Genomic DNA, 8782 nt, shown 5'->3' with positions numbered 1-8782 from the left:
TGAAATCATTGTTTTTAATAGATGAGTAATACTCCACAGTGTAAATGAACCACATTTTCTGTATTCCTTTCTCTCTTGAGGGATATCTGGGTTGTTTCCAGCTTCTAGCTATTATAAATAAGGCCTCTATGAACATAGTGAAACGTGTGTCCTTGTTATATGTTGGAGCATCTTTTGGGTATATGCCCAGGAGTAATATAGCTGGGTTCTCAGGTAGAACTATTTCAATTTTTCTGAAGAAATAGCACACTGATTTCCAGAATGGTTCTACCAGTTTGTAATCCCACCAGCAATGGAGGACTGTTTCTTTCTCCACATCCTTGCCAGCATCTGTTGTCACCTGACTTTTTGATCTTAGCCATTTTGACTAATGTAAAGTGGAATCTTAGGGTTGTTTTGATTTGCATTTCCCTGATGACTAAGGATGTTTAACATTTCTTTAGGTACTTTTCAGCCATTCAAGATTCCACAGTTGTGAATTCTCTGTTTAGCTCTGTACTCCATTATTTTATTTATTTATTTATTTTCCAAGTGGAAAGGTTTAATGAGAGAAGAAGAGTAGAAGAGGAGAAGAGTAAAGGTTAGCCATGAGCACATGGAGGGAAGGGGGAAGGGGAATTGGGAGAGAAGGGACAAAGAGGAAGAGGGGAAGAGCAAGAAGCAAGAGAAGATAACAAGAGATGTACTCCATTATTTTAAACTATTTTTTATTGGATAGCTTATGTCTTTACATTCCAAATGTTATCCCCTTTTCTGGTTCCCCCTCTCCTTTTCCCCTCTTCCCTTGCTTCTGTGAGGATGCTCCCCCTACCACCCACTCACTCCCACCTCAACACCCTGTTATTCCCCTACACTGGGGAAACAAGCCTTCACAGGACCAAGAGCTCCTCCTCTTATTGATGCCAGACAGTGCCATCCTCTGCTAAATATGTGACTGGAGCCATGGGTCCCCCCATGTATACTCTTTGGTTGATGGTTTAGTCCCTGGGAGCCCTGTGGAGTCTGGTTGGTTGATATTGTTGTTCTTCCTATGGGGTTGCAAGGTTATTTGGTGCTCTAGTCTAACTTCTTGAGTTCTATGTATATATTTTATATTAGCTCTCCATAGGATGTAGGATTGGTAAAGATCTTGTATGAGAAGAGGTTCTTTATTTGGAAGTTTTACATGATATTCAATGCATAGAATTTACCTTATAAAATTATTATCTAAAAATTTTCTTTAATAGAAGTATTTGTCATTAATATACATATAGTTATATAAATATATATAAAACTAAATTTCACTTTTAATACCATACTCTCTTTTCAAAATACATTTATTGGCTATTTTGGCAAATGACTGTTACTGTAATGTTTACTTTTCAATGTTTTATGCTTTCAATGTTGACTGAAGTTTGAAGTATCAAGAGAAGTTACATAGAAAGTATTTTCAATTGTGTAACTAGAAATCATTGAGTAAAACCCAAAAGAGATACTAACACGATGAATGGTTAGTACCAAAACTTGAGCTTCACAATATTAAGGGGATGATGGACTGATTGTGCAGTTTATTTTTCTCTAGGCAACGTTACATTTCTGCAGTAATAATTCTGGATGGAGAATTTACATATTAGAAGTTGTGTTTAAGGAAGTAATCTAAGGGCCACTAGAGGATTACACATATGACTGCTGTGTCACATGTGTCAGTAGGTGGCAAAGGTAGACAGGCTATGTCTATGCTCAGTGTTCTGAATTGCCAACATCTGAATGATTAATAGTGTGATATTCCTTTTAAAAAGGAAGCCTGAGACAATCACCAGTATGGCACAAGGAGGCCCAGACAAGGAGGTAGCCTGAGATGGCCACCAGTTGGTGCCAGGCAGGCATGGATGGACTGTCAGTATGGGAAGTAAGTTGGAGACTAGGAGAACCCAACATGGAACTTGGGCGGGAGTGAGCCTGAAACAGATTACTCTTCCTATCAAGGGGTCACTTGGATAGGCAGGTGGAAGACCTAGCCTTCATAGACTACTAATCATGGTGCCAGGAAAAAGAACTAGCCTGAGAGGATCACAAGTCCCCCTCTGTAGAGGCATGCAGACCATGCCTGAAATGACTACTTCCCAGTGTTGTAGTGCACAGTCTTGGATGGCATAGAACTCCTAAGACCATGTCTGAGATGACCCCAGACTCTGAGAGTTCACTGGCCCCACTACGAGGAGCAAGTAGGTTGTGGCGAAATGGAAGAGAGAAACGGAAGGAGGTAGACACAATGAAGAGAGACAAAAGTAGAGACTTGAGGAAGTGAAGAACAGGTAGACAAGAATAGCGTTGTGATGTCACCTGGGACCGTGGTTGGTTCTTGGTCTGAGCCTCTTCCGGGGACTGCATCTGGGTCCATAGTTTTGCAGCAGCAGAGGTCCGTTACCACTGAAGGCCACCCAAGTTTTCCTGGTTTGGACTGCCAGCCAGAAACATGTTGATACCTACAACCTGTGCAGGACAGGACCCATTTATCACCTGAGCATCCTGGGAGAGCTGGCCCTGGGGGCATGAGACCACAAGAGGTGACCCTACCACTTTCCTGCCCTAGGCAGACATGGGCAAGAGAGAAATTTTCACTCCCTATCCCTTGTCACTTTTGGCAGGCAGGAAAGCAGGCTTCCAGGTCAACAGAGTGGGAGAGCTGATACTTCAACTCACTGCTCAGCTGATGAAGCACTCTGGAGAGTTGACCTAGTACCTAGCCTGAGCAACATAGCAGGTTGCCGTGAGCCAGACCCTGAGGGCATGAGTGTGGGAGGTCCAGACAAGTCTATTGTCTGCTGAGTGGTGGCTTATCTAAGGGAAGATATCCTTTTCCTCTCACTCATCTTTTGCTATTTATGAAGAATTAAGAGCTGGCTTCCAGTCAGGAAAGAGGGAGAACTCTCCATGTCTCTTACCAGCTGCAATACTTGGGCGGCGTACCCTGCACCTTGCCTGAGCAGCAGGGTAGTAGAGCTGGCCGTGGTTGTGGGTGGTGCCAGTGAGTTATCCCTGAGAGAGTAAGAGCTGACAGGCTCAGGTATCACTCAGGTACAGATCCAGACATTTGAATTGGCCTATTCAATTTATGAACTGCTGGAGTGCATGAAGAAGCCAGTCCCGCAGATACAAAACAACAGGATCTCTGTGACACAAGGCAACAACAGGATAGCTAAGGTTCAGTTATTGAGGGAGTAGTAGAAGATAGAGACCTCATACCAAACCAATGAGTCATTAAATTGAACATGTGCAAGTAAAGAAATGTGATGGGTTCGGTCCCCAGCTCGAAAAAAAGAACCAAAAAAAAAAAAAAAAAATGTGAAAAAAGGGCATACTACGGGACACACTGTGACACTACAGCTTTCAAAATGAGACTTTTTTCTTTGTTAGAGGGATTACAAGAGTGGGGCAGGTATGAAGGGAGGTGTAGATGAATGGGATTGGAGTATATGATATGAAATTCACAAAGTACTAATAAAATGTAAAAAATAACAATACTTGAAAAAATAGAGCTTACTCTATGTTGTCCTTTGGTAATAAACACTCAATAACACAATCCAATTTAAGGGTAGAAGGTGATAACTGACGCCTAACGATAATTACAGTAAAACCTAAAGCATACAAAAAAGACCCCCTTCTAAAATTAGTATTGATTTTAAAAGGATACCTGCCTTTAACTAAGACTATTGTAAAATACAAGATTATTCAGTGAAACTAATCCCATGTTTCTTTTATATGAGGACAAATCCAAAATCAATTTTGTCTTAACAGAATTGACTTGAGGTCAGGGTTCCATATAAATCCCGAATGGACGGTTAAGATAGCAAAGTACATTAGCAACAGTCTTAAGAGAGATTGACAGTTGCTATGTGGAAAGTACAAGATTGATCAAAGTCCTTGGTCTGATAATTATTCATTTAGGTCTAAGAGATTTCAAAGGAAATTTCTCATTTTGTTCTATTTGTAAATCATCTCCATTGTTGTAAATTTCAGGTTTCCTAGCACATCTTACGTTATTTTTCTATCTGTAATTTCCCAGAAACCAAAAAGCCTTGAAAAAGTAGAATCTAATTATCTGAAAAATTCACCAGAAAACAAACAAATTAAATTTGGTTAATATTATGGAATATTATTTTCAAGAGAGTCTCTGAGTAATTTTGTGAAAGAGTAAGGAAGTTACGTTTCAATTTGATAAGTTGAATGTAGTTTGCATTCATTTTTGAAATTCTTTTATTCCTGGCATATGGCTCAACAGGGTAAGATACAGTTGTCACCAAATGGTAGGACCTAAGTTTGATTTCTGGGACCCATATTGTAGAAGGAGGGAACAAACTTCTGCTAGTTTTCTTTTGACACACAGAAAATGTTGTCACATACACATGTGTGTGCGCGCGCGCACACACACACACACACACACACACACACACACACACACACCACACCACACCTTTCATTGATATTTATCAAGTTTTAATCCTAAGTGTATAGAAGTTTTGCTAAGGATTTAGCTCTATAGCTGAATGCTTGTGAAAGGTGGAGCGAGTGCAGTATCCTATGTTCAGGATATAACAGGTGAAATAAGACCTTTGTTTGGAATTCTTGCTAACGTTAGTGATGATTTTCACAGGGCTTGCGCAACACTTTACATTTATTAGTGTTTCCGAGTGAGTGAGTCCCCTTAAAAGCCATCTCGGTGTGAGCAAATGTGGACGGTACGCATTAGATGTAGATTTTCTAAACTTTGGCAAGTAAAATTCTGAAAAAATCTTACTCTGACAAGACTAAATACTTAACTGGAAGAAGACTCATATGCCATTTCCTTAATCTTCTGTATTTAGACACATTCGTTTCCAGGTTGAAATGCTTTAAGGGACTGGATTTATAGAAGGGGGAAGTTTAATACGTTAGGTAAAGCCTGGAAAACAGCGGCAGAATTCTGGCTCCGACAAGGGTCCCTTCATTTGCATCTCTTCATGAATGTGGCATCCATCTCAGGAGAGCAGTAAGTCACGTGAAGTAAAAGAAGCTTTTGAGATTGGGCAGAACCAGATGCCGGCTTTCACAACAATTAGTTGACAAGTAGTCAGGAGAAATCTAATCTGTCTTGAAGGTAGTAGCATCAGTGGTCCAAGGACATTCCCCCAGACTCTATTACAGTCTTTTTGTCCTGTCTTCTGGATGTTCCCTGCGACATAGTTGTGAGTTGTGTTGAAAATGAAGCTGAGTAAGAGCAAGGTAAGAGTCACACAGTTGGTTAGCCAATTCACAGTGGTGAGCTCTGAAATCATTGACACATGAACATAGACACATATCATTATACAAAATGACCAAGGATGGAGTGAGTGTGTGTGTGTGTGTGTGTGTGTGTGTGTGTGTGTGTGTGTGTGTGTTATGTACACAAAAATTAAGGAGGTCATGAATTTAAGAAGGGGCAAGGAAAAGTATATGACATGGGTCAGGGAGAGGAAAGGGATGAAGGAAAATGATATACCTATATTTTCATTTTAAACAATAAAAACATTAATTTTAAAAACTTCATCTATTAAAGACTATATTAACTCTGATGTTGCAATAGCAGAGATCAAGTCCTAAACATGCAATCCTTTAAAAACTATCCACATCTTGGGGTTGGATAGATGGCCAAGCAGGGATTGAGTGTACTGTTTGCACTTTGAGAATATTGGTTTCCATTCCCAGCGCATGTGTATTAGCTGACTATGGTCAGTTGAGGCTCTTGTACTCCAACATCTGTTGCTCTCTTCTAGTGTCTGAGGAAACTGCTTGTAATTAACACACATGCTCCCATATAGGTAAAGTACCCATATACATAAAGTTAAAAAAGTTATAAGCCTAAGTAGCATTTAATGATTATGGAATCATGTTAAAGTAAAAATGATAATGTCCAATGTGTCCAAATATGCCTTAAAACTTTAGGCCAGGACTTTACGATGCAGCCAAAGGCTACTTACAAGGTAGTTCTTTTCTTTTTAAATTTCATCTTTTTTTCTTTATCCATTTTTAATTTTGAGACTTGCTTCAACTCTATAGCTCTGGTTTTTCTGGATCTAATTATGTAAACCAAGCTAGCCTCAAACACAGAACCCCTGTCTTGCCTTGTTTTAAAAGAAAGATATTTTGTTTGTTTGTTTGTTTGTATTTTTTTTTTTGAGACAGGGTGTCCTTTTGTTGCCTTGGCTTATCTGGAAGTAGCTGGGTAGAATAGGCTAGGCAGAGATTAGCCTGCCTCTAGGTGTGAGCTACTGTGCCTCAAAAAAGGTAAATACTTATACATGACATTTAGGAGGTAATATGGTAATATCATCACATTACCTAAGGATCCCTTATCAAATGACCTAATGAAAACTAAGAATTTAATATTGGTCACTCCCACAATATGTTTACAAAATCTCTACTCAACAAATATTGTTTAAAGTATAAGTACATAAAGAAATTTTCCTTAGGAGTGGAAAGGTTGGTGGGTTACTATTTAGCAAAACTTTTGATTTCTAACCCCAAAATGGCAGCTCACAAACTGCTATAACACCAGTTCCAGGGGAGATGATGCCTTCTTCTGGCCTCTATAAGAACCAGGTACACACATGGAATATAGGTACAGGCAGGCAAAACACTCATGCACATAAAATAAAAACTTAAAAACAAAACTTCTCTATAACAAGCTTAAGCATTTCTTAGGTTTTATCCAGGAAGTTATTTGTTAATTTTCAATGCTCCTCAGAATTGAGATTTATATCATAAGTAAGATATCTTAGTGTAAATCTAACCAAGCAAATGAAAGATCTGTATGACAAGAATTTCATGTCCTCGAAGAAAGAAATTGAAGAATATATCAGAAGATGGAAAGATCTCCCGTGCTCATGAATAGGTAGGGTCATCATAGTGAAAATGGCCATCTTATTGGAAGCAATCTACAGATTCAATGCAATCCCCACCAAAATTCCAACAGAATTTTTACAGACATTAAAAGAAAAATTATCAACTTCATCTGGAAAAAAAAAAACAAAAACAAAATTAAGGATAGCTAAAACAACCCTGAAAAATAGATCTTCAGGAGTAATCACCATTTCTGACCTCAAACTGTATTACAGCACAATAGAGGTAAAAAATATCTGTATGGTATTGGTACAGAAATAGACATTTTGATCAATAGAATCAAGTCAAAGATCCATAAATAAACCTACACACCTACAGACACTTGAGTTTTGATAAAGAAGCCAAAACCATGCAATGAAAAAATGAAAGCACCTTCAACAAATGGTGCTGGACTTATTAAATGTTTACATGTCAAAGAGTGAAACTTGATCCATACTTATCACCCTACACAAAACCCAAGTTTGAGTGGATTAAGGACCTCAACCTAAAACAGGATCACTAAATCTCACAGAAGAGAAAATGGGAAATAGCGTTGAACACACTGGTGTAGGAGACAAGCTCCTGAACAGAACACCAATGGCTCAGGCTCTAAGATTAACAATTGATGAATGGGACCTCATAAAGTTTCTGTAGGGCAAAAGACACTGTCAGTAAGGTCAATTGGCAGCTCACAGATTGAGAAAGAACTTCATCAACCCTACATTTAACACAGGGCTAATATTCAAAATTTGCAAAGAACTCTAGAAGTCTAGAAGAACAAATAACCCAATTAAAAAAAATTAGGGTACAGAACTAAACAGAATTATCATCAAAGACTCTCAAATAGCTGAGAAGCACTTAGAGAAGTATTCAAAGTCTTTAGTCATCAGGGAAATATAAATCAAAACAACTGAAGTTCTGTCTTACACTCAAAAACTCAAAGAGATAGCACCTACTGGCGAGGATGTGGTATGAGAGGAACATTTCTTTATTGTTAGTGGGAGTGCAAACTTGTACAACCAATTTTGACGTTAATTTCGCAGAAAATTGGAAATAGTTCTACTCCAAGACCCAGCTGTACTTTCCTGGACAATATACTGAAAAAATGCTCCAATAACCCACAGATACATGTATATCATACTTTGTAATTCTCACAAAACTTCGGTTTCAAGGTCACTTGGCAGTGCTCGATGATTCTGATTCAGAATATAGAATTACAATTTGTAGCTCTCATTAATAAAACTGGAAAGGCTGCAGGAAACCAGCCTAAATCATTTACACCGGGACCAGTGTTTAATTAATGTTAGATACTTTCTCGGCTTAAACACTGATATATTAGCTTGCCAAAGCTTTATTTTTCATTACCAATGCCCCAGACTGATTAGCTTGTTCTATGATCTGTGTAATCAATTGTTTATCATGAACTGAGTCAACAGCTGTAGAGCACAGTTGGAGATAACCTAGGAGCTAAGGAAGACATAATGTTGGGGAGAAAGAATAATACCAGGAATCCAGATGACTAAAATATAACTCACGCAAGGTAAGTCTAAAGGTGTCTCTCGCGTACTACTTCTGATATATTATAATGAAAGAGATGTAGCCCACTGGCCCAAAGGTACAAATGTAGGCACAACCTTGTAGGAAGTGATTATCTGTGGGCACAAGTGGAAATCTAAGGGTCTGATTTTTTTAGTAAACAGTATTAATCATCGGCTTTCAGTACAAAATATGATGCTGTTCAGACATTTTCATTTGCAGCTTTAATTGTGCACACTTGACCTAGCTAACTTTATTACTTTGTTAATGAAATAAAATTCTTGCTTTATTTTTAATGCATATCTTTAAAATGTCTATTTAAATAAATGTGTTTAATGTATGAATCTTCCCTAAATTAAGTCATATTAAT

General features: G+C 38.4%; 1 non-coding gene across 1 annotated transcript; it reads left to right on the top strand.

Annotated features, from left to right (window-relative positions):
* The first annotated feature begins 1638 nt into the window (after positions 1-1638).
* On the top strand, positions 1639-1766 carry LOC116912990. The gene has a single exon (XR_004389553.1). It is a non-coding gene; the product is annotated as a small nucleolar RNA SNORA17 (small nucleolar RNA).
* The last annotated feature ends 7016 nt before the right edge of the window (positions 1767-8782 follow it).

This window comes from Rattus rattus, chromosome 11 (assembly GCF_011064425.1).
Source record: "Rattus rattus isolate New Zealand chromosome 11, Rrattus_CSIRO_v1, whole genome shotgun sequence".
In the NCBI taxonomy this organism is placed as follows: Eukaryota; Metazoa; Chordata; class Mammalia; order Rodentia; family Muridae; genus Rattus; species Rattus rattus.
This window is presented reverse-complemented; position numbering and strand designations above follow the sequence as displayed.